The sequence below is a fragment of the Triturus cristatus genome, chromosome 7 (assembly GCF_964204655.1).
Source record: "Triturus cristatus chromosome 7, aTriCri1.1, whole genome shotgun sequence".
Taxonomy (NCBI): domain Eukaryota; kingdom Metazoa; phylum Chordata; class Amphibia; order Caudata; family Salamandridae; genus Triturus; species Triturus cristatus.
The window spans coordinates 1,018,242,590-1,018,267,965 of record NC_140590.1 but is presented as its reverse complement, the minus strand read 5'-3'; the positions used below and the strand labels follow the sequence as shown (position 1 = coordinate 1,018,267,965).

Genomic DNA, 25,376 nt, shown 5'->3' with positions numbered 1-25,376 from the left:
TTGAAATAGAGATACCTTGAGGCCTTCCATATGTGAGGACGCAAAGGCACGAGCCATTTGTACTATTTTATAAAAGGTAAAGGATATTTAAATCCGAACCTTTTGGTCTTTTCAATCCCAAAACTAACATGAAAACGCAGGACAGTTTTTATTTAAATGAAGTAGTTGTAAAGTGGATGCTGTCTTTATTAGCTTTGCAGGCAGAATGTGGTTCAATATATTCATCTAATTTTAAACAGCACATATGTTAATTTTTTTAAGAACAAATAAAATGTGCCTTGAAAATACTATCACATATTTGTCCTGCAATATAAAACACGGGTAAATACAAACATTACTTGTAGTTTGGATTGGGAGCTATGAAATCATCTATGTGAACAGTTTTTCTGTTTTGCCCTAAATCCTGAGCAGCTGGTGGTTTGGATCGTGGCATGTGCCAACCACTATACTTTCATAAAGGTCCTATGCTTTTCTAAACCCAAAGTGTACTTGCCTGTGTAACCAATTCATGTAATTGCGTGTATATCTAAATAGAAAACCTGCCTTAAGACACTTCATGGGGCCCTACATGTGTGGAAATGCACTCTTTTATTTTTTTAAGCAAAAGTTTGAAGTGATATTTGGCGCTGCACCCACACACGCGGTCTGGTTCCTGGCGCACATAGCCTTAATTGCAGCGCACAGAGACCTTCTACTGCCGCACACACAGGAAAAAAATTAGAGGGAACATTGTCTGCCATGTATTTTTACCATCAGCGAGTCATGTTTACCTTGACACACATTTCCTATCAGAGCAACAGGCTATGCTTACAAGGAGGTGGGTCCAAACTGAACCAGTAACCGCAGATGAGGGTGACTACTGCATCTCCAATCACATTATATGGAAACCAGGGCCAGACTGGGACAGAAAATAGGCCAGGGCACCAAAATAAAAGTGGCCCCTAATAGTGCATCAGATAGCTTAAAAAAAAAAAGTGGCCCACATCAGCAAATAGGGCTGTTTTGAACCTTTGAAGACACTATAGGTGTTTTGTAAGGTATGTGTGCATTTATTTTTGCTACAAGCAATCTTTGTGGTAATATCTGTAAAATCAACAGTATAAACCTGCCCACCAGACATAAAACAGGCTCACGAACCTCCAAAAAACCGTCCCACACACAATGTCTTTAGAACAACCCTCGGGCGCTGCCTGATGGCCCCATAGGCCAGCCTAACCCTAATGGATACTGATATTCACTCTAACTTAACTTGATAGTTTAGGAGCACAAACTATTTTTCCTGTACCACAAGTGAGAACAAGCATTTGCAATGCAATAGGTCTCGCATTTGCGAGAGTTTGAGCTATTGGCATTGTAAATGACAATGCTTTTAATTATGTGTTTTGAAAACGTGCAAGCGGGGCTTATAGTCCTTGCTTACGAGAAGCAAGGCTGGCAGTAACCGCATCTTTTACTGACAGCCTTGCTTCTATAAGTACAAAGTGCGTATTTACACACCGTTTGCAAGTTTTCAAAAGACCTAAATAAAAGGCGTTGTCATTTACAATGCCAATAGCTCAAACTCCCGCAAATGCGAGACCTATTGCATTGCAAATGCTTGTTAGTTGTGATTCCACAGACTCTATTGATGAAGGAGGTGTGCATGTTATCCTGCATGTGGTTTTGTCAGTCCTTTACATTTTTCCTTCAATTCATCTTCATAGATTTGGTTTTCTATTTGGAAGAACAAAACATTCTGTAATACTTTGCGCTCTCCTGCAATATTAGAAAAGAAGTGCTCACTGGTCACAACTTGCTGTGTCAGTGAGGTGGATAAGTGAATCAATGAAGCTATTGGTTATGGGCCTCGGCTTGGAGAGCCATACAATCAAAGGAGAAATATGGGCTCATTTTAAACATAAGCCCGCAAACTGTGTCTAGAATCCCATTGCTCCTCATGTAACTTGAAATCCACAGAATTGTTATCAACGGAATGAAAAGCAGTATTAAAAAGATGTGGGTCCTAAATATTTAAAAGGGAATATTCCTACTAACTCCACATACATGTACCTTGATGATATATATATTAATATATATATATATATATAGATATCTTCAAGGGACATAGGTTTAGACTTAAGGGTAGTAAATCTATGCTTCCCTGTATGCACTTACCCTGCGAAATGTTGTTCCTCTATATTTTAGTTTTTATGATAGTAAGAAATCCCGATATCACCTACTCGATATTACAGGCTACAATCAGTAAAAAAACACACCCCTACAACATCTATTTCTTTTGTATGAGTGCACAGGCTCAGATAAATACACAGACACATATTCAGATACATTCACACAGATACACACACAACACAAGCACACACACAGGCTCAGATACATGAACACACACATGCATGCACACACACAATCAGATAAAAGCACACACACAGATGCAGATACATGCATACAGACACAATACACACAGTCTCAGATACATTAACATAAACATACACACACACGCGCATACGCACAGAACACACACACACACACACACACCTGACAGTCGTGCCCTGTAATTGGTCTGCGTCTTTCTTAGGTGGACCCCAGGTAAGACTGCAATGCACGTAAAATCAAACTCCATTAACTGTGGGGTAGTTGTCCACAAGTCAACAGCTACACGTCCTTGAGCATATGAAAGCACGCCATTAGCTCGCACAAAACTACTATTGATTCAGGGAATAAGCCCTCCAGGCGGAATAAGGGACGTGCAAAAGCAGACACGCTTTAACCGCTGACTACTTCCTCGAATCATATTTAGTTTAATAGCTGTGACACTGTTGTGCTTCGAAATACCATTGAGGAGTGTTGAAAATTGTGTTTACACATTATCAAATATATCACGCTAATGCTGTTCTGCATACGTCTTCAGACATTTCCAATCAGTGCACATTCAAGCAAATGCTCAACTTTAACAGCTCCTGGAAGCTTGCCCTGGCATCTGAAGCGCTATGAAAATGAATACGGCAGTAACTATTGGTAGTTATAGATTCTTTTTTTCTGAAGGAGGCGTTTGTTTTAGTTGCTCCTGTGTCAGTGGTATGGGGGAGAATAGTGTATAATTTACCGTCAAATATGTAAAGCAAAGTGCTGGGGGAGTATCTCATTGGAATGGGACATATGCAGCCACACTTCGTATGCAGTTTTCCCCAACAGTTATTCTACAAATGAGGTGAGGTTTGAAAACGCACACACACTGAGGTTTACACAGACACGCATGCACACACGCACTCCATGAATAATGAGGTTTGGAACATACACATTCATCACACACACGCGCAGACACACAAACACACAATGAATAATGAGGTTTGAAAGACACACATCACAAAAAACACAGAGGCATGCACACACAAGCACACATGCGCAGACACAATAATAATGAGGTTTCAAACACACACGAAGATGCAATGAATAATGAGGTTTGAAACCCACATACACCACACAAAAACACACAGGGGCACACGCACATACACAGTGAATAATGAGTTTTGAAACGCACACACATACAAACGCATGCAGACACAACGAACAATGAGGTTTGAAACGCACGAACCAACACACACAGACACAGACACAGACACACTTTCTATCTCCTCAGTGGAATTGTCAGGTGTCCGAGGACGACGGAGGCTTCACAGGGTTTCCCACCCAGGCATGAGGTTCGTTGGCCCCTGGGTCGGACAGTCCACCGGCAGCCGTGGCGCTGCCTCGAGCATTGAACGTCCCTTTGCCCCGCCGGTCCGGTAGGTGAATCGGCACAGAGGGGAACTGAGCTGTACTTGACCCCTGCCTTTATGAGCGCCGCAGTGTTTGTCTAAAACACAATCGGGCCTGACAAGAGAGCCTGCTACCTTGTGACACAGCCCATTCAACAGATAGATGTGTTGCTTTGTTGAAACGTCAACATATATAATTTCAGAAATTAGAATATTCCTTACATTTGTTGCAGACATATTGCATCATAAACAAACGTAGATGGCAGGAAACTGAGAAACCACATCTCGTTGCTTTAAAGTGATTCGCGAAACAAAACGAATATTCAGACACTGTACAGAAAACGAATAGCGACGTGTGCCAACTGTTCTGAAATTGTTTTAAATTCGTTGTCGAATCCGAGCAATAACGTATTTTCCATTACTGTTTCGTAAAATGTAAATTGGTACAACGGCGAGAGAAGGTGCTACTCGAAGGGTTGTTTATTCATATAAAAATACACGCAATGTTCTGTGCGGACCCGGATCTGAAATTCAGCGAAAAAGAGGAAAACAGAGTGCATATTAAGGCAAAACCGTGTCCGTTTTCCTAAAATCGGCCATTAATAGTGGTGGATGGGGAGGGGGGAGGGTGTTGTAAATGGATTCAGTGGACACCCCTAGCGCCCAGGCTCCGTGCCAAAGCCCCGAAACACTTTTGCTGTCATAAGATGTTTCATACCTATGAGCTGAGACTCCGGGAAATCGTCTAATAAATTCATCCACGTCTCGTCCAAAAACACCGCGCTCAAGGACTACTGGACAGTCGCAGTTGCAATACTGACTACAACAGCAATGTTGAGAGATTTTAGACAAGCACGGTCCGCTTTCACTTTCGTCCCTTGTGAAAGCTTTCTTGTCTTTATGGGGCCATCTGTTTGAAACACATGGCCCCATAAAGATAAGAAAGCTTTCACGACGCACGGAAGGCGGACGAGCCCGTCCAAATGTGACGGCTCAGAAAGCCAAGCAACAACGTCACAAGGAGCTCTTTTGCAATGGCTGGCCACCGTTTAGCATAAACCGTGACGCCAGCCAATGGAAAAGAGGGGCGGGGCTTAATGTCCCTTAGAGAAATAACCACATCTCATTAAATCTTGCCAGCGAGACTGCGCATGTGCGCAGCCTTACGCTAGCGAGACCTTAAAGTCTACGGCCCCCCTAAAGTCTGCAAAGACCTCGTAAATTGGTTCCTTTATGTAACATCTTTGTGTGTTTTGGTCCATGTCTATCTGTCTGTTCATGGTAACTGAATGTCTTTCATGTTCTTCATAGTTTTCTGGTGTTTTTATTTTATATTTAATTTTGTGTGACCCCTGCCAAATAACTCGTTGAGAGCTAAGCAATAATTCTTATGCAAAAGAAATAACATCCACAATACAGCGAAGATGCAAATTTAAAAAAACAAATAAAACTGTCCTCTGAGCCCCAAGTCCTTGGCATACCACAAGTCAAAGGAATGGGTTAGTAAAATGCAACTAGTAAGAGGCCAGTGGAAGGGTTATCTAAGGTAATCGCAAGGCAGCTCTGTAAACGCCCGAGTTTGGCTTTTGCACATAGTGGAAATATCAAAACCTGATGTCCTACAGCTGATTGCTCTGGGGCTTGGAACTGCTAGCCACAAGTCTGCACAGTGCCACAAAAAACAGGATGACTAGCAACCCTGTGCTATTGTGCTTGTGACCTATGATACTAGAATATAGCAAACAAACACTCTAAGGCACTTCAAATATATTTTTGTCAAAGCGAATACTCTGCTAAAACAATTTCCATTGATTTAGGGCTAAGTAAAATAAAGTGCCGCAATAATGCTGCAACATTTAGATTTTTGTACAGCAAAATTTGCAAATCTATGCTGCAATATCCTGAGGGGGTCTGCTCATTTGTATTACAGACCATTGTATTACAGACCGTTCAAGGGCTGCAGACGAAAGCTAGGTGAATCGGTGGATGTCATCCCTTGAATGTGTGACTACAAGACCGTAGTATATGCTCGAGTAATAATGTTTCAAAGACCTTGTGTAGACAATTTTACTTGCTAAGATCACTCACAATATACCTAGTGCTCGCTCGAGGTTTTAAGCATGCCCTGATATAGTTTGTATCTGGGAGAACTCTACGAACTCTACATTGAAGCATGCCGTTGTATGAATCGGTGGGTGAGATTTAAACCAAAGATTGGTTTTCTTTATAGGTGCCTATAGGGAGCTACTAGTACGATAAACAGTAGGTTGAGTCTCTTTGATTATTATGTAGCTATTGGGAAGTCAAATCCACCTGCAAAAAAACATGGCTTTTCTATTCCTTATGATTTCGCCTAACGGAAGGAGCCACGGATGCTTCTGCTGCCTCTTCTGTAACATGGATTGCGTTGGCCCAAAATGTCTGGCAGTTTAATCACAGGTGGTATTTCCCATTTGCATGGGATTGTGCACCCAGCAATTGAGAGAACCCTTTTAAATTACAACATAATTCCCAAATTCTGCTCCCTGACATGCCCTCTATTTATGGTGCAGGGTTAATGGCAATGTGTCAGAAGCCCCACTTGCTCTAACCAAGAGCATCGGTCTTATTAGAACATTGGGAGCTCCTTTGAAAACAATGGAGTGCTCCAGACTTCTGTTGGCCAGTAGAAGCCGGAGCTCCAATATTCCAATGTTGTCATTCACAACTGTTGCTGTGAACTAAGGCCTCACAGAGCCCGAGGGGATTTCAATCCCCTGGGCTTCGTGCAGCCTTAGTTTTGTTCGTTAGAACATTCTGCCCTCTAGTGGCGGAATGTACTAATAGTCTTATAGCCCTCCATAGCTGGGCAATACCGGCATTCAAGTCCCAGTCCCTTGTTAAAGGCCCTAACTTCGGCTCGGGACTTTAACACTAGAGTATTCCTATTAATGGCCGATATAGCCTGCTATGGCGGGCTTTAAGTTTATATAAGTAACTCAAACTCCAGTATATTCCTTGAGATTAGCAACATAATTCCCAGCTTTTTCTACCTGGCAGGACTGAGTTCGAACTGGAATACCAAAGTATTGGAGGGGTTGAGGTATTGAGACCTGCAAAATTAGTGTCATTATAAGAAGCACTGAATGAGTAGCCATTTAATATATTTTTTGTGCGCATATGGCAGTTACCAGTTTGTTTCAGTTCTTTCTTCCGGTTAACGCTTTTAGGCAGCTGGTAACGAAATAAGTGTCTTTATCTAAGGGATCAGATTTCAACTTGACAGTTTCAGAATGTTGTAATTTACAGTATGTTACCTTGACAATGGTTCTTTTATATAGACTTACATTTACATCGCATTTTTACAATGCTTGCAATTTACGTTGCAATTTGTTTTACAATGCATTGTAATTTCATGTTTATTTTTCATTGTATGCTTTCACTGTCATTACTTTTTAAAGCTGTATGCAGTCTATTTAAGGGAGAAATGTTCTCTTTAACTTTTAATTAATTTTATATCTTAAACATTTTAGAATCAGGTTGGCAAAGTGATATGGGGCAAAAGGTGGGAAGTGCTTCAAGAATTTCTAATTTATGTACATTTTAATTAGGTTCTATTTATTGCAGGATTTTTAAAATGACGTGGAGCAAAGTATAGGAAGAATTTTCTTTACAATTAACAATTATTTTTCTTTCTTTTACAGTTAGGAAGCAGTCAAATGATATAGGGAGAAAGGGTTGGAACTAAGTTAATTAGCAACATTTTGTTGAATTTAGTAAATTTATTTAATATTAGATGGCCATTCTATTTAACAACGGGTAATTATATGGATATTTATTATTTGAACAAGTAGTTGGATATAGGGGCACAAGGTGTTTAGTAATTTAATTAGAAAACATTAAGTATAATAAAAGTCAAATGACATTCAGATTTCAATTTAAATTAATTTAATTTGTAAAATCTATTTTATCAAATGTCATGCAGAGTGTGGCTAGTTTTTAAACGTAGTATATTAATTATATTTTATGAATGGAATTCTTTAACTGCTTTCATTTAAAAAAAGCTAAATTATAATTTTTATAAAAATCATTCTATTTTTGAATGATTAGTAATGGTGATAGAGGGGCAAAGTGTGGGTAGTAAATGAATTTAAAGTACATTTATTACTTTTTATTTATAAAATAGAATTCTAAAACACTATTTGTCAAATATTCTGATTTGGTTAAGGATACAAATGTATACCATTCAATAATACAGTAGATGGGAGTTTCTTTAAAACATTCATAAAATACACTGCTTACTGACTGAATAGAGCAACAGAATGTGCTTACAGAATGTTATCATCATTGTTGCTATATAATTTATAACACACACTCTAAGCCTGAAAGAGTATTTAATGTGTATATATGTATTTTATTGTAAAAATATTATAGATGTATATAATTTTACAATAAAATGCATTGTGAATGTTACTTCTATAGAGGTCCATTACAATGAGATGCAAATGTTATTCTAATTGATGTGTTGTATTTTACCTCTATGTAAGTGTTTTCGTTGAAACGCCTGGTATCTGTACTTTATTGTACCAGCATGTATCTTAAGCTGCTGCTCTTCTGTTTTTTTTCAGGCTCTAGCAAAGATTCCCAGATTGATAGATTCTCGGGATGTTAAAGTTACTGGCTATCGCAAAACAAGGTTTAGATTCTGTTAAGGTGATTTATCCCCCCCCCCACACCCAAAGTGATCTCTGCTGGGTCTAGAGTTCTTTAATAACTTTACCATTTGCTGCGTGTTAGCCCAAGAAATCTTGGCACCACTAGGTTGAAAATAATGTTTGGTAACCATGCTGGGTCCCACGGCAGGGACGGTAGTGAATAAGGAAGTTAGCATACTTACCAGAGCTGGTACATGCTACAAACTTCTCCTAAATGTATTACATGGGACACCATTTCCGCATACTATAATGACCAGGATGGAGGAACCACTTTCTAGGTCTCGCCTAGCGATGCAGCGCATGCGCTGCACGCCTTGGCGAGATCTATTGTTGTGGGTTTTGCGTCTGAAGGGGGACAGGAGGTGTGCACGCGGCGTTTCAGCACGGACAGGAGCCTGCGGAGGTATGGGGGCCCTGGTAGGGGCCCCCAAAGTCACTTTCCGGCAGGCTTGTCACATCGGAAAGCTCAACATGAAAAGCTTGCCGGAAACCAACATCATAATCCCCAGTCGGATTGACGGTCCGGTTTCAAAATAGACAGCCTTCATAGTAATATGGCTGTTAAATTTGAAACCTTGGTTGTCGGTTGGAATGCCTCCGACCTGTGGTCAGAGGCTTTCCGACCGACCTCCAAATTGGCCCCTTTATGTTTTTATTTTTCTGCAGTTAAATATAGTGCAGATGTGACCCGAATGTATTGGCTTGCTTTACATGAGCATCCGTTACATTACACAAAGTCACATTCATTTTGGTTTTAGGCATGGGGGCATTACGTATTATTCCCAAAAACATAGGATGGCGAGCTGACGCCAAATCTCTAACCTAGTTACCCAGTTCTAAAGTCTGCAGCTCTGGCCGTAACTCCACATTCTCTACCTCAAATGTAACATATAATTAGTTGATCAACTGGATAAAAAAAACAAGATGATAGCAGATAATTAGTGCTTTGTCTCTATTTTGAGTACTCAGAAAATATGTCCTCATTTTAGTATTTTAGAGCACCAACCATATTTTCTTTGGGAATAAGACCCTTACAGTTTTGAATGCATCAAGATAACGTCAGGCATGCCACACTTTTGTTATATATATATATATATATATATATATATATATATATATATATATATATATATATATATAGAATGTTAGTAATCTAGTTATTCATTAGAATACTGTGGGGAGGCAGAGGTCGGGGGGGAACAGACTCCGATAATTGAGGACAGGGTAGATGGTGCAGAGGCAATAAGTTGACCAAGCTGGTCAGGCGGGAGGGGCAGTGGCAACACAACGGACCATGAATGGCAGGGAAAAAGGGGGCAGGGACAACAAACCAACCATGCAGGACAGGCAAGAGAGGCTGTGGCAGTATAACAGACCATTGATGGCAGAAGGAAGAGGCAGTGGCAGAACAACCATGTATGCCAACAGAGGCAGGAGACTTCCATTGTTTTTAAGCTCAAAAGGGCTTTATTTTATCTGTCTCCTGTGTAACATCAACTCTTTTTCAATGTAAGTCAATGGGAAAAATCAATTCCTCAGGATCCCCCCCCACCCCCAAGAACCCTCTTACCAACTTCAAAATGTTTGCAAGTATGGTATATTGGATCACTGAGGTCAGAAGGAATGGGGTAGGGATATGGACTCGGATAACCGAGAGCAGGAGGGAGATGGGAAGGGGTACCAAAATTAGTTTACAGGGCAGACATCGGGTTGCAGCAGCACAATACACCACATGGCAAGCGGGATGGCAGTTCAGCACAACGGACCATGGAAAGCAGTAGGGAGAGAGCAGGGCCGTGCACTTTGACAACAGAGAGCAGAAAGAAAAGAGGTAAGGGCAGCAAGCTGACCATACCAGACACAGGAGGGCCAGTTTTAGCATAACAGACCATGAAGGGCAGGAGGGAGAGAGCAGGGGATTGACAACGGACCAGACAAAGGAATGAGGGGATAGGGGCCTGCACATGGAAAATGGTGGGCAAGGGGGCAGGGCAGGAGCAGTAAGCTGACCATGGAGGGCAAGCGGGATGGGCACTGGGAGCACAATACACCATGCAGGGCAAAAGTCAGACTATAATGGCATACACACAGACAACAGACAGAAGGTGGCGGGCTGGAGCAGCGAGCTGACCACACTTAGCAGGCAGGATGGGCTCTTTTAGCACAAACGACCATGCATGGCAAGCTGGAGGGTTAGTGGCAGCACAGTGGCCATGGTGGCAATAGGGAGGAGACAGGTGCATGCATAAAGGAACATGGAGGACAGAAGGGAGGGGTAGGGGTTGGACACAGAAGAGAAAGGGCAAGGGAAAGGGCTTCACAACAGACCAGGCAGGAGGAGCAGTTGCAGTACAACGGAGAATGGAAGTCGGAAGGGAGTGGCAGCAAAATGGACCATTTAGGACAGGAGGGAGGGGATGGGACCATGGAACTCGGATAGAAAGGTTGGAGGTGGCAGGGACAGGCGGCTGTCATCTAATCATGCTAGGCAGGCGGTGGAGGCAGTCCAGTTCAACAGAACACTCAGAGTAGATAGGAGCAGTGGCAGGTCCATGGAACTTGGTGGGCCAAAAGGAGGGAACGGGGGCATGCACAGACATCAAAGGGCAGGGTGTAGAGGGGTAGGGGCAGCAAGCTAAGAACAGAGGCTAAGTAGGAGGGCAATGATAAGGCAAATAATTGGGCAATGGGGGGCAGGAGGAGTGGGCAGGGACATCCAGCTAAAAGGAGGGTAGTGGCAGCACATTAGACCATGCAGGACAGGTGTGAGGGGGCTAGTGCATGGACTCAGACTACAGAGGGTAGGAAGGAGGTGTATGGGGCAGCAAGCTAACTGTTCAGGGCAGGAGTGATGGGCAGTAGCAGAACATCGGCCACACAGTTGGAATGAGGGAGCAGGGACATTAACTTGGACAATAGATTGCAAGAAGGGGGGCAGTAGCAGCAAGCTTGGGTACTTGCAGGTCAATGCCAGGCCGTACGCCCAAACACCCCGCCCCTTTCGCCCCCGTGCATTGTGATGGACATCTTACTTAACCTTAAAAAGAACCTAGAAATTCAATGAAAAAGCAAAGGTTACAGGGACGTTATAGTTAAGAAATAGAATTAGTAAAAAAAAAATCTTAGGAATACACTAAAAAACAAAGGTTAATGGGACGTTCTTTTTGGGTTCAGATTTTACACGCACAAGAACATTGAAATTCAGCTTTTATAGTTGGCGTAATTTCACGTAAGTAGAACTCGCGCCTTGCCATGGATTGCTAATTACCACAGATATTACATCACTCATGACATTTTGTGACATCATTGATAATATCACGGTAACATTTGCAGTAAATTCATTGATGAGAAAACTGTGCGTGGCGAGGGCGTGAGTTCGTTACCGTAGGGAACAAGTTATAATTACTTGAAATAGCTAGAACTATAAAAGCTGCTTTTCTATGGTTTTGTGTGTTTGAAAATCTGAAGCTAACAATAACGTCCCTATAATTCTTTTTTAATGAATTTATACATTTAATTTTTTTATTTCCCAACTATAACGAGTAAAGGAGCGAAATGTTCTGGGAAGGCTACAGAGGGACCTCACCTGTATTCCTCTGGTTTGAGATCTAATGGCAAAACTCCAAAGTACTTTAATGCATGCACTTTAAAAAAATAAAAACACATTAATAATTCCAATTAGTCTGTCTTATATAAAAGGGATTATTTAACATATACAGGTGAACTCTGAAGCAACAGTATTTTGTGAAGGCCAACAAGGAAACTATTGTTGACCCTGGGGTTACTTTTAAGCTCTGTACCAAAAATATTACAATCTATTTTACCCTAGATCTACACCTGGTTCTTCACGTTTATTAGTGGGCATCGGATAACAGGCATGGATTGGAGGGTCCTGTAAACTGAGAGACCACAGCCTCTGCTAAGTAGGGTATGATTTTGGTCTAATGACCCCCTTAATCCACCCCTGATCAACTTAAAAGGTTTTGTCTGGCATGTTTATGCTGTAGCTGAGGACAATAACAATAGTGTAATGTTAGTAGAGAATATATTTCCGGAATTTTAATATTTTTTTTCGACCTTGTTGCTAGATTTTTAGATAATGAATTCAGGATAGTGAATTGTCCTGTGACTTAAATCTGGTTTGCATTTCTAACTTAATTCTAATTAGATATTTCTTTTTTCTCTTTTTCTAAAGTAGTCCTCTTGTGTGCTGAAAAACACCTCACAGTTGAGCAGTGATGTAATATCTGGTCTTGTAAATGTTGATCGGCTGCTGTGGTTTTGGCAGTTAAGTAAGATGAGCATAATTATTGCCTCTGTGTCCTTCATAGAATCGAAAATCCTTGTTGTTAAAGCTAGAACATTTTTTGTTCCCAAGTGTCAAAAGATTGTTTGAGCCCCCTGTAGACCATTTCCATAAAGTGGGTGCCAAATACCAGCAGTGCTCACGAGGTCAGAGTACATACACATTTTATACCATGTGTCCAAAATGAATTATTAGTCACATTTTGAAGGAGATGAATGCGGCGTGAAGTTATTTGAAAAAGTGTTAATTTCTTTTCAGGTGCCCAGTTTGGAAAGAAAAGACTGACCAGGAAGAAGCATGTTTGTCGCACCGCAGTTCTTTCAGAAAGCGTTTGTCGTGGTGATGATCACTGGTAAGAATATAGTTTAGTTTTTATGTTATCATCGTTTAAGGAAATCATTTGATTTAGGTTGTTTCGAATCCGTTCAGGGTCTGTTATGTAACCTCATACACATATCCTTGAATTTCGCCACTTTCATCTGGTACTCAAACTGTGGGATAATCTAGTGGTCCATTATTTGGCTTTGTAGTTCTAAACTGCAGAGTGTGTCTGCACGTGGAGCTAAACAGAGCAAACAGCGCTGACTTAGCTGCATGCTGGACATCCGACACATCCTGAAGCACGTAATAGTTAGCGGGCAGTGCTTAGACGCATAGCGGACATCTGGGACTGACAATGTAGGCAGAGACTACACAGGTCAGGAGACAAATCTAGTATGCTGCTCACATGGATCCTGCATAGGAAACACCCACCACCACTGTAACGTATCGTACGACAACTGATGGAACTAGGGTCACCACCAGGGCTGGTATTGTGGGCGCATTCCGGCAGCACCTACAGCGCGTGTGCAGCGTGGATCCAGTCTTAACCCAGAACCAATACACACCATTCTTAGAGAGCCTGGACATCCCCGGTTTGAACCATTGGCAGCCGAGGCCCTAGATTCTCAAGTAGACCTAGAAGAACTTAGATCCTCATTGCGCATTCTGCAGCAAGCTAAGGCACTGAGAGGCAAAGGCTTCCCACTCTAATTCTATCAGGCATTCTCAATTATGACTATGCAGGGACTCCTGGACGTTTTCCTAGAGGGACGCTATAACTGGATACTGTGACCGACTATGAGGGAGGGAGGGAGGTATGTTATGGTATCTTCCTTAAACCAGGAAACTACAAGGCTGACCCCGCTGCTTACCGGCCTCTCATGATTAACTTGGATGTGAGGGTACTTTGTAAATTACTCACAAACCAACGGTTTCTCCACGTCTCAACTGGTACATGAAGACCAGTGCGGGTTTATACCTGACTGGAATGAACCTCTGATGCTTGGCCCATGTCCTACACAAGGTTTAACATCTTGACGAAGAGCTGGCACTGGTTTCTATTGACCTAGAAGAGCCTCCCATGCAGTAGACTGGGGTTACTTGAGGTGATCAGTCATGGGCTTAGGCCCTCACCATTGCAGTTGGGTCCAGATGTTATACACTAAACCCAGTGCTGGAGTACGCTTTGGACACAGCTGATCGTATGAGTGGATCTTGGAGCGAGGGATGCAACAAGGCTGCCCTCCTTCAATACTCCAATTCATGCTTGCTATGGAACCCCTGGCGATATGTGCGCTTTGGGAGCTGCGGGATTGGGCAATATGCCTTGGGGATGTCTCCTACATTATATAGCTGTATGCGGACGATGCACTATTCTATTTCGCATCCACTCATGTTGCTTTGCTGATACTGCTGTGGAGATTGGATAAGTTCAGAGACCTCTCTGGCCTCAGGCTCATCCGAAACAAGTTGCTGCTGTTCCCCATGCGTCCCTAGTAGGAACGCTTGTGACTCTTCTCCCGTGCATTGACCTGCGATGGGAGTTACCAGAATTAAGATACTTGGGGGCCAAGGTGGCGCACACCAGAACACAGCAATTACACCTCAACATAGACAGGGTGCTGGATGTATTGAAGACCTATGTGACCTTTTGGAATACACTGCCCCTCTCCCTGATGGGCAGACTAGCTATTGCAAAAATGTTACTGACGTATATACTACACAACTCGCTCAGCTCTTCCTTCCCTTGAAAGTGTTCAGACAATTGTACTCCATCCTCATTTTGCCGCTATGGGAGGGCCAGCATAGCAGGGTGGCCCTGGCAACGGTGACCATCCAGTACGAAGAGGTGGGTATAGAGGTACTAAGACTTGACTCTGACTTCTATGCTGAACATCTTCAACACGCGGTCCTGTGGTTGAAAACTGAAAACAATTGGATAAAGCGCTTGTTAAAAGGGTTGGTAGAATCAGATCAGCTACTGGATTTACTAATGAAGGGAGCAGGAGTTTCGAAAGACATGCCATACATTGTCCAACAGACAGCGAAGATATGGCAACGCTTTGCTGTTACAGTATTGAAGTGAGCTCCTTTCCTCTGGGAACTCCCAATTTGGACACTCACACCGATTAGACGAATGATGGACAATGTCTTTTAAAGTATGGAAGGAGAATGGTTGTGCCTTACTTGGAGACTTAGACCATAGAAAGACCTTTATGATCTTTACTCGTTTTGTGTTATCTTCTTGTTTTTAAGTCTTGCCTGAGCCAGCTCATTCGCTGTCTCGGGCGAGACATTTAGTAAGTGGGTTTTCAAAGTGCTACCACACGCTTTTGCTGGCCTCAAGCTTGCGGTTACGCGCGTTGCAGCCGCCATCTGGCTTTCCTCTCGGCCTTTAGCTGTCGTTCTCCCTCAGAGCCTCCTCTCTGCCTCCTCTCTGCCCCCTTCCCTGCTGCTCTTTCACACCAGCCACTTCACGCGTCTTGCCATTTGGCTTTCCTCTCTGCCTTTAGCCGAGCCGTTGCTCTCCCTCAGAGCCGCCTCCTCTGCCCCCTCATTCATTCACTGCTGATCCTCTCTCGCACGCCACAAAGTCATTCAAGGAAGTGAAACGGAAGTGGTTTTAAAATGAATACTTAAAGTTTTAGAATAATAACATACCGTAACATTCTCACCAAAGGTCAAACACACGCATTTGAAAGGACATTCTTTTAAAACACTGGCAGGTTGAATTGGTTGTATGCAGGAATGAAGGCATGCCAGCGCTTCTTACCCCAAAAGAGGCTCTCAAGCGCTTTGCCGATGGATACATGGCGCAATTTCCCCTTTTAGTTTATTTCTCGATCGACAACAGAGCGTGAAGCTCGGTTAAGGAAATCCCAAACCAGAGATGTCTTGTGTATTCATTCCATGTCAGGATGGTTTTTGTCCTTTTAAGCAAGAGGGGACCTACGAGCATCCAAGAGGGAGAATCCATGCCAGACCTTCCGGATAGCCACATAAGATAAATTCCATTTAAAGAAGCTGAATGGAACTTGTGTACTCCTCAGAGGCGTCCACTCGCTCTTGAGGCTTGAGCCGAGAGCAGGATAGCGCTTTTCTATTGATTACAGAATTGCTTGTTATGAGGTGACTGTCTGCATTCCTGTGCTTATTTTAACCTTTTAACTGTTTACACGCGTATTTTGCACTTCTTGCTGTATTTGCACACCAGTCCTAAGACTTCCAGTTTTTAGCCATTGGGTCACTAACAGTCAACTTAGACTCCTGCTAACTTACCCGCAGCCGTCCCAGTCCCGAACAGGCGTTTTTCCTGTGGATCGGGCTCTTCTGGGTCGCGGCGGCCATTTTTTTGTGGGAAGTCGGGTGGGCGGTCTAGTTGTGCTGAAGACTATTTCTATGGCACTGGAGCGGTCGCGCCACTGGCGCGCCGTAGCTAGCCCGTCTGCGCCCGTCCGCGCTCGGCCCGTGCTCAGTGCCAGTCACGCTGCTCGACACCCCTCCCAACCGATTAGGCACTGGACTCGAGACCAGCTGCTCGCCTTGTCACAGCCTCAATGTATCGTGCCCATGTGTTTTGCTCCAGACACCATCTCGTTTGTAGGCAGAGGACATGCAGGGTTTCATTGTGGGTCCTGCAATTTCGAGTTTAACAGATGTGTCAGGAAGGAGGCTAGGACCCGTGAAAGGGATATGGAACTGCCTCGTGTTGATTCTCCACACAATCGGAAGGACGGTCAGCAGATTAGGGCCGTTTTGATTAATTGCAGATCCCTCCCGAAACATGCTGCAGACATCTGGCTATCATTGGATACTCATGATTGGGATCTACTGTTCGTGACAGAAACGTGGCTGAGAGAGTGCTCCAATCCTGATATTAGCTTAGCGGTCCCTATGGGCTATAGGTTGTTCAATGTAAACAGGGGGGACAATAGGTTGGGAGGAGGGCTCGCTATAATTATAAGGGAAGACTGGGATATGAATTACATGAAAATTGAAGGCCTGGGACCTATTGAAACCATGGCCTTTCCCATTAAATTCTCCAACAAATCCTCGATGGCGGGACTACTGGTTTACAGACCCCCTAATACATTGGCCACCTATTGGCCAGTGCTATTTGACTGCATCGCCAACTTGTCCTTACGCTATTCTAACTTCACCGTTCTTGGTAATTTTAATGTCCACATGGACAATGCTAGCTGCCCTCTAGCCAACCAATTAGAAGACTCCCTAAACAGTCTTAACTTAGCGCAAACAATATCTTCTCCTACTCATGCAGCTGGCCATACCTTAGACCTTCTCTTCACCAATGATCCCCTTCTGAAGGTGGAAGAGTTGTTTCCTGTTACATGGTCTGACCATATGATGGTCTTGTTTAGGCTGAGTCATAAGCGTGAGAGCAATCTCAGCAGACCTATGACAGAAAACAGGAGAAACTGGAAGAAAATTACACTGCAATCCATGAGAGAAGAACTAGATAAGACATCCCCTACACTGTCTGGGAATCCCAATTTGGATACCTCCCATGTTAGTACTTGGATTGTGGAAGCCTTAGACAAATCGGCCCGATTAAACCTTGCAAGGTGGTTAGGAATAAACCATCTGCACCCTGGTTCAATACGGAGCTCCGTAGCGAAAAGAGCCGATGTAAAAGACTTGAGCGTATCTGGAGAAAGAAATATGAATCCACGGCAAAAGAAGTATATAAGACAGCCCTAAAAAAATTCCATGCACTAAAACGTAAGGTGATGAGAGATTACATGGCTAAACAAATTCTGAACACGGACAATCCATCCGGAGATTTTCAGGATAGTAGAGGGCTTTTTGAAACCTTGAGCCCTAAAGAGTACTATCTCACACTCTCTGAATCTCTGCGAGCAATTGGCCACTTTTTTTCAGGACAAAATTTTGACTATCTATTCCACCTTTCCATCAACTGGTAATCGGGATCTACCTCTGATCAGTACAGCAGTCAACTGGACATCCTTTCGCAGATTTGAGAAGGCAGCCTCTCTGAAGGAACTTTTGAAAATTAAGTCTGGCTCCCCTCTGGACCCCTGCCCGGGCCAGAGTGTTTAAACTTTTAGCTCCTCTTCTTAATGATACCTTGAATTCGCTTTGGAACTCTTCCTTGGAAACTGGTATCTTCCCATCTGAGTGGAAAAAGGCATTGGTCCGACCCATTCTTAAAAAAGAGGGTGCGGACCCTTCGAAACTAAAACATTTTAGGCCTATATCATTACTGCCAGCCCCTGCAAAAATCCTTGAAAAAGAAGTCCAGAGACAACTCTCGGACTTCCTTGAATCCAACAATCACCTACACGATTCGCAATCAGGATTTAGGGCTGGATATAGCACGGAAACTGCCCTACTGGAAGTCACTGAGTCTATCCGTGAAACCCTTGATCAAGGTAGATGTGCAATGCTTGAATTGTTGGATCTATCGGCAGCGTTTGACACGGTCTCCCACGAGATCCTCCTAAATAGATTACTCCGGATAGGAGTGACGGGGACCGTGTTGAATTGGTTTCAGTCTTTCTTGGAAGGTAGGTCACAACAGGTTACTCTACACCCCTATGTTTCTAGTTCTAGATCTTTGGCGCAGGGGGTGCCACAGGACTCTGCATCGAGTCTGACGCTCTTTAATGTCTATCTCGCGCCCCTCGCTGCCATCATTGAGAAATGGGGTGTGCGAGTTGTCTCGTATGTAGACGACACACAGCTTATTTTCTCTTTTAAGGAACATGGTGACATAGCTTTCATCAACTTTAAGCAATGCCTATTAAATATCTCCTCCTGGATGACTGAAAATTGTCGTACATTAAATGCTGATAAGACGGAGGTCCTATTTTTTAATCAACCTTCTCCTCCACGGACTGAGCTGTGGTGGCCAGCAGAACTGAACCCGCCCCCGACACCGGTATGTTCTCTGAACTCTTTCGACCCCATCTCCCTGGAGGGCTCTTTAAGGGCCCTAAAAAGCCTCAAATCTGGCTCGCCATTGGACCCTGCCCCTATTTTGGTACTAGGAGCGGAGGCAATTAATCCACACATAAATTGGCTATTAAATGCCTCCCTTTCATCTGCCACTAAATGGAAACAGGCTAAGGTCATTCCACTGCTAAAAACAGGCCCAGGCTAATCCCTCTGACCCTGCCAACTACAGGCCGAGCTCCCTGCTCCCAGCCTTCTCGAAGCTCCTTAAACCTGTGAACCAGCAGCTATCATCTGTCCTGGAAAAGAACTGCCTACTTCACCTCAGCCAGTCGGGCTTTTACCCTAATCCCAGCACGGTAACCGCTCTTACAAGTGGTTGACTCCATCCGGCTGAGTCAGGAGGCAGGTGAGAGGGTGTTGCTAATTTTGTTAAATCTATCGGCCGCTTTCAATACGTTTTCGCACCAGATGCTTCTGACTCTGCTCCACGCGATTGGCATCAGGGCTTTGGCATGGAAATGGCTGGGATATTTTTTAGAGGGGAGGGGCCAGGACGTCTGGTATCATCCCTACTCTGCTGCTTCTTGCTCACTGAAGGTTGCGGTCCCACAGGGCTCGGCCTTGAGTCCGACCCTGTTTAACACCTACCTCACACCCTTAGCCGCAATGGTCGAATCATTCAGGGCCAAAATTGTGTCCTATGAAGATGACACAGCTGCTTTTTACACGGAAGGAAAACAAGCCCTGTCCTTGTATGTTGATCAGTTCTTGCCTCTCGGCTGTTTTCGGTTGGCAGGCCACGAACCAGTTGAAATGTAATGCTGGAAAGACGGAGCTACCCTTTTTCAGCAAGGATGCTGAGACTCCTCTGCAGGTCTTATAGCCAGCGGACACTCCCGTCCCTCCAGTGAATAACCTGGTGGTGAAAAACCTGGGGTTTAAATTGGATAACCAGCTGCTATTCCGCGCCCAAGTTAATGCAGTAGTAAGCACCTGATCTGAAAAACACGTTAGATTCCTCACCTTAGAATATCCCCAGGCGTCAGGCTGGATCCGGAAAGATTTTTCGTCAGCAATACCCCTTGCGCGTCGCTATGCGTCGTCTGCAGCTCCGCGTCCGTCGTCTGCGTCGTGCACAGGAATGACGTCTGAGTACTTAGACGCCGCCCTCGCGCGCTGACGTCAGTTCTTCTTTTTTCCGCGCCAGACAGCGCCGATCCGGGAAGAGCTTACCCCTTAGTCATTTTTTGACTAAACTTTTTGACTCTTTTTGGTCTACTGTCGACTCGACTCTGGTGCCGATAGGATGCCTGGGTTTGAAGCCTGTGACTCCTGTCGCCGACTGATGTCTGTGACGGATCCCCATCGCCGGTGCCTTTACTGTCTGGGGCCCGACCACGATGCGGAATCGTGTATCGACTGTCAGGCCTTGACCTCGAAGGCCAGGCGGGAGCGGTCCCGTAAGCTTCTCGAGCGTCGACACTCTGCTCCGCGCCGTTCAAGGTCCCGGTCCAGGAGGAGGTCGAAGGACCGGTCGCGGAGCCACAGCCACCATCAACGCTCTTAGAGCTCAAAGTCTTCGGGTAAGTCGAAGCACTCGAAGTCCAAGAGGCGACACCGCTCTTCGGACTCCCCTCGCCGGTCGCGCGACTCGATCGGGGTGGTGCCACCCCCGCGGCTCCGGAGCCGCGGGGGTGGTGCCACCCCCGCGGCTCCGGAGCCGCGTCCGTCCCCATACCCGCCGGTCCCTGGGACTGACGCGACTCTGCGGATATCGGTGCCTTCCTCTCGGCCAAGAGGGGCCTGGCTCCGCCGTTGACGCCTGCCGGCGCGCCTTCGGGCCCCGCGGGCTCGACTTGGCGACCTCGCGAGCCAGCGGCTCTAGCCCCGGCACCATCGACAACTTCGGTCCCGACGCCGCAGGTCCCCGAGGGATCCAGGCCTGGATCTTTGCCGGCGCCGGTCGACCTCACAACGCCTCCTGTGCCGGCGCCAACACCGGTTCCACCTCCAGCGCCGTCTCCGGACGACCCCGGTTCAGCCCGGCGCCGGTTCAGCCCGACACCACTTGAACTAAGTTAATTCTACCATCTGTAAGTTAATTTTGAGTACAGTATTGTGGATTTCCGTCGTTTGTGGTCTTGTGTTAAGTCTATATAAAGAATACTTATTTTGATAAAAACCTGTGTGGTGTCCATCTGTAGTGTTTTCACTGTATTACTGTATGTGTTTACAAATGCTTAACACTCTGCCTCTGAGATAAGCCTGTCTGCTCGTGCCAAGCTACCAAGGGGGTGAGCAGGGGTTATCCAGTAGTGTAATCCCCTTTCCCTGACTTAGAAGCAAGGGTCCCTATTTGGTCAAAGGTACCTACCTCTGCCAACTAGAGACCCCCAGTTCTAACACTAACCTATACCTTTGAAATGTAAATTATAATCCTGATGGACAACTCTTTGCCCTAAGCTATCTTCTTGGAGGATCAGTACATTAATACTTTCTAGTCTAGAAGAACGTCATTTCGACATGAGTCACAATGAGAAAGATACTAGATTATTTGTTATTTATTTATTCTGTTTTATTTATTTATCCATTTATAGAGCGCATGGTTACTCCGCTGGTGTGTCCCCGCGCTAGAAGCAGACTCTCAGATGGCAGGAGTTAGAAGTAGGGCCTGTCACGTCTAGCCCTTGAGTATGTATCCGGGGTCTTGGGGTCCATTCTAATTTCCTGGTGGGGAAAAGCCACGTTTTCAGTTTTTTCCGAAAGCTAGCTTCACATAGCTCTGTTTTCATATCAACAGGTAGTGAGTTCCAGTGTTTCACTGCTAGGTATCTAAAAGACCGTCCACCCATCCTAGCCTTCCTTATTCTAGGTACATTTGCTAGAGCCTTTCCTTCGGATCTCAGGTTTCTGTTGCGTGTGTAGGCACTTACCATAGTTTGAAGGTAACGTGGACCTTTTTTTGCCAGGATACGGTGACAGTAGAACACTGTCTTGAACACTATTCTTTTCTCCACAGGTAGCTAATGCAGGTTCGCTAAGGCCTTTCTAGTAGATGTTCTATTGGGGAGATTCAGCACTGGTCTGGCTGCTGTGTTTTGTATTGATTGCAGCTTCATTAGCCTTTTTTTGGATGCGCCTTAATCTAGGACATTGCCATAGTCCATCTGAGAGGTGACCACGGCATGTACTATAGTTTTCCTGACGTTGACTGGTAGTAGGTTGAGGACCTTCCTCAAGACTTTCAGCGCCCCAAAGCATTTACCGGTTACTTTCCGGATTCAACGCTCAAAAGTCAGATTAGATCAAGCCACACTCCAAGGTTTTTGACTTCTGTTTTAGGGGTTGGATTTGGCCAAGCGACTCAGGCCACCATGCAGATGTCCAGACCGATGGAGCCCCTCCCACTATCATCACCTCTGTTTTACTGCCATTGAGTTTCAGGCAACTATTTGACATCCATGCGTATGAAACAATAGACACCATATGACCTTCCACTATGCTGGCGAGTGGCCCCATGTATAAGTTAAATAGCGTGGGGCTCAGAATTGAGCCCTGAGGGACTCCTTGTAGTAGGGGAGATCTTTTGGATGTATATGTGTCTTGCGTGACCTGGAAACCCTGTGCGCCAGGAAGGATATCATCCAGTGGAGGGCCATGGCCCTAACACCCCATGTCTCAAATCTTTGGAGAAGGTGGCCGTGGGAGACTGTGTCAAAAGCTGCACTGAGATCCAGCAGGATCAGTGCAGCTGTATGTCCTTCATCCATCCGTTGTCTTAGGGTTTCTGTGGCCAGGAGCAGAGCTGTCTCAGTGGAATGTGTAGCTCTGAAACCTGATTGTGAGGGGTGCAGTAGAGCATTTCTATCGCTATGATTGGTAAGCTGTATGTTTACTACTTTTTCTGCAATTTTTGCAAAAAAGGGTAGAACCAAGATAGGGCGTAGGTTCTCCAGCCCCGAATGGTCTATTTGCGGTTTCTTCCTTATTGGGCGAACCATGGCCTGCTTCCATTCGTAGGGGACTTCGCCCATTTGGAAGGAGCGGGAGATTAGCTCCGAGATGAGTGGCATAATGCGATTCTCTCCCTGCAACAGGATTTCAGGGCGTGCTGGGTCCCCGGGGGAGCCATATTTAATTTTGTTAGCTAGCTTCCTCCTCTCATCTGGCTCTAGCGCTTTAAATTCATCTAGGGTTTCTCCCCTTAATACTGTGTCCGAAGGGCATTCAGTGCTTCTGACCTGCTGTGCTTCTGTAGGGAAGGTATCATAAATCTTTGCAACTTTCCTTGCAAAAAGGTCAGCGATTCTATTGCAGGACTCCTCCGAGGTTGAAGGGGGCTCTGCTAGTTTTTCAGTTGACTGTAGGGATTTTAGTATGGTGAACATTTCTTTTGAAGAATTTTTTGCCCTTTCAGTCTTCAGTATAGAAATCGCAGGGAGTTTTTTATATCAATGTGTGGTATATTTTTTGTTTTTGTTTATATTCCTCCTTAATTTTGATACAGTAGTTCTTACGCCATCTGCGTTCCAACTGTTTATACTTTTGTTTGGCCTTTATTAATTTTTCATTGAACCAAGGTGCTGATGCCTTCGCCCTCTTGGTATTTATTGTGGTCCATGGCGCTACTTCATTCAGTGCTTCTGTTATCCATGTTCCCACTGGTCTACTGGCTATATTTATGTCCTTATCCATTATGGGCTCATGTTTTAGCAGTGCCTGTGTAAACGAGTTAGGATTAAAATGATCCCACTTCCTGCGGGTCACTGTCTGTTTCGGCTTCTTGATTGATAGACCCTGAAGCGGGATGACGAAAGGGATTATGTGGTGATCTGACCAGGGAACTGGCCTGGATGCTACCACTTATATGTCTGTTATATTAGTAAAGATTGGGTCTAACATATGACCCGCTAGGTGTATTGGAGCCTTAACCTTCTGCACTAAGTAAACATCATAAGGTCTTTACAAACAATTTGTACCTCCAATTTCTCAGTTTCATCAAAGTGTATGTTCAGGTCACCTAAAACGAGGAGTTTGTTGTGACGCTCTATTATTAGGAATAAACAAGAATCTGATGAGGAGATTGCAGGTTCTGCAAAATGCTGCTGTCAGACTCTTGCTGGACGTTCCCAGAGACCAGTCGGTTGCGGAGGGAATCAGGGCACTTCACTGGCTTCCAGTCCAGCAGCGCATAGAGTTTAAGGCATTGTGCCTAGTACACAAGGCAGTGTTTGGTGGAGGAGCCAAGGGGGTCCAAAAGCTCTTTATTCCCTACTCTCCGGGTCGGGTACTTGGGTCTTCCTCTCAAGGCCTCCTTAAGTTGCACTGTGTTAGGAAATCTAGATGGGGCGGCCGATCCTTTTCTTTTCATGCTGTCACTCTTTGGAATAAGCTTCCTGGTCCTCTGAGACTTGTACACAGTCATCAAGTTTTCAGAAAACTGTTAAAAACACGGCTGTATGATGTGACCTGGTGGTAAGATGGGGTTGTTCCTCTCTACTTTCCAGCGCTAAGACGCTTCGGCATTCGTTCGCGCTTTACAAGTGTCTATCCTATCCCATCACTGTATGAATCAATTTTCCCCCCAAGCTAGTTATAAACTGCGTTTCTGGGCCAGGTTGGCGGTAAATCAGAACCTGCTATAGTGTCATTATCTGCTACTGAGAGAGTAAAAAAGATACCCTCACACCTTTCTAGGTTGGCTTCCTTTATACAGCATTTAATTGGTAATTTATAAATTATTGCGATTCCCCCCCATCTGTGTCCAACTCGGTCCTGCTTAACTATCCCATACCCTCTTGGTAGTGCATCCAGGAAATCTGAGGTAGAGCGATCATTAAGCCATGTTTCAGTGGGAAACATGGCATCGGGCTTTTGTTCCTTCAATACTTCATACGTCTCATATTTGTGTTTAGTCCGCGACTGACAGTTCACCAGGAGGAAAGACAGCTTTACCTCCTGCTGTAGGTTAGTTTTTGTTGGTGTAAAGTCCTTGCTGCAGTTTTCACATGTCAGTGTCTCCTTATCTCCATGAATGCTGTGCTTGCACGCATCCCTAATAGGTGGCATCAGACTCAACAGTTCATTAGTCGTATATTCAATTCTATTGCGGGGATTCCAACCGGCAGGGGTTCTGACCCTTGGTTCCGGCCGGGCGTGGACGGGCGCAGATGGGCTTGCCTTAGGCATGCCAGCGGCGCGACCGCTGTGCGCGACTGCTGGCACATCTGAACTTAAGTGGGAGAGCGCGCGGCAACTACTGTGCCCCCTTCTCAACCGGAAGTCAGGTGCTGCTGGTGCTGCCTGCCACGCCCTCCAAACAAACAGCAAAAGCCGCGATGGACCGGGGCAGGGAAAAACAGGTAA

The 25,376-nt window shown here is 44.8% G+C and overlaps 1 protein-coding gene across 2 annotated transcripts in view; it reads left to right on the top strand.

Annotated features, from left to right (window-relative positions):
• Positions 1-25,376, top strand: part of AFF4 (ALF transcription elongation factor 4) — an 862,537-nt gene that overhangs the window by 78,926 nt on the left and 758,235 nt on the right. For both annotated transcript variants that reach the window (XM_085618067.1, XM_085618066.1), the window contains exon 2: positions 13,011-13,104. The gene's annotated coding sequence lies outside the window, so the exon portion shown is untranslated. The remainder of the gene's footprint in view (positions 1-13,010; positions 13,105-25,376) is intronic.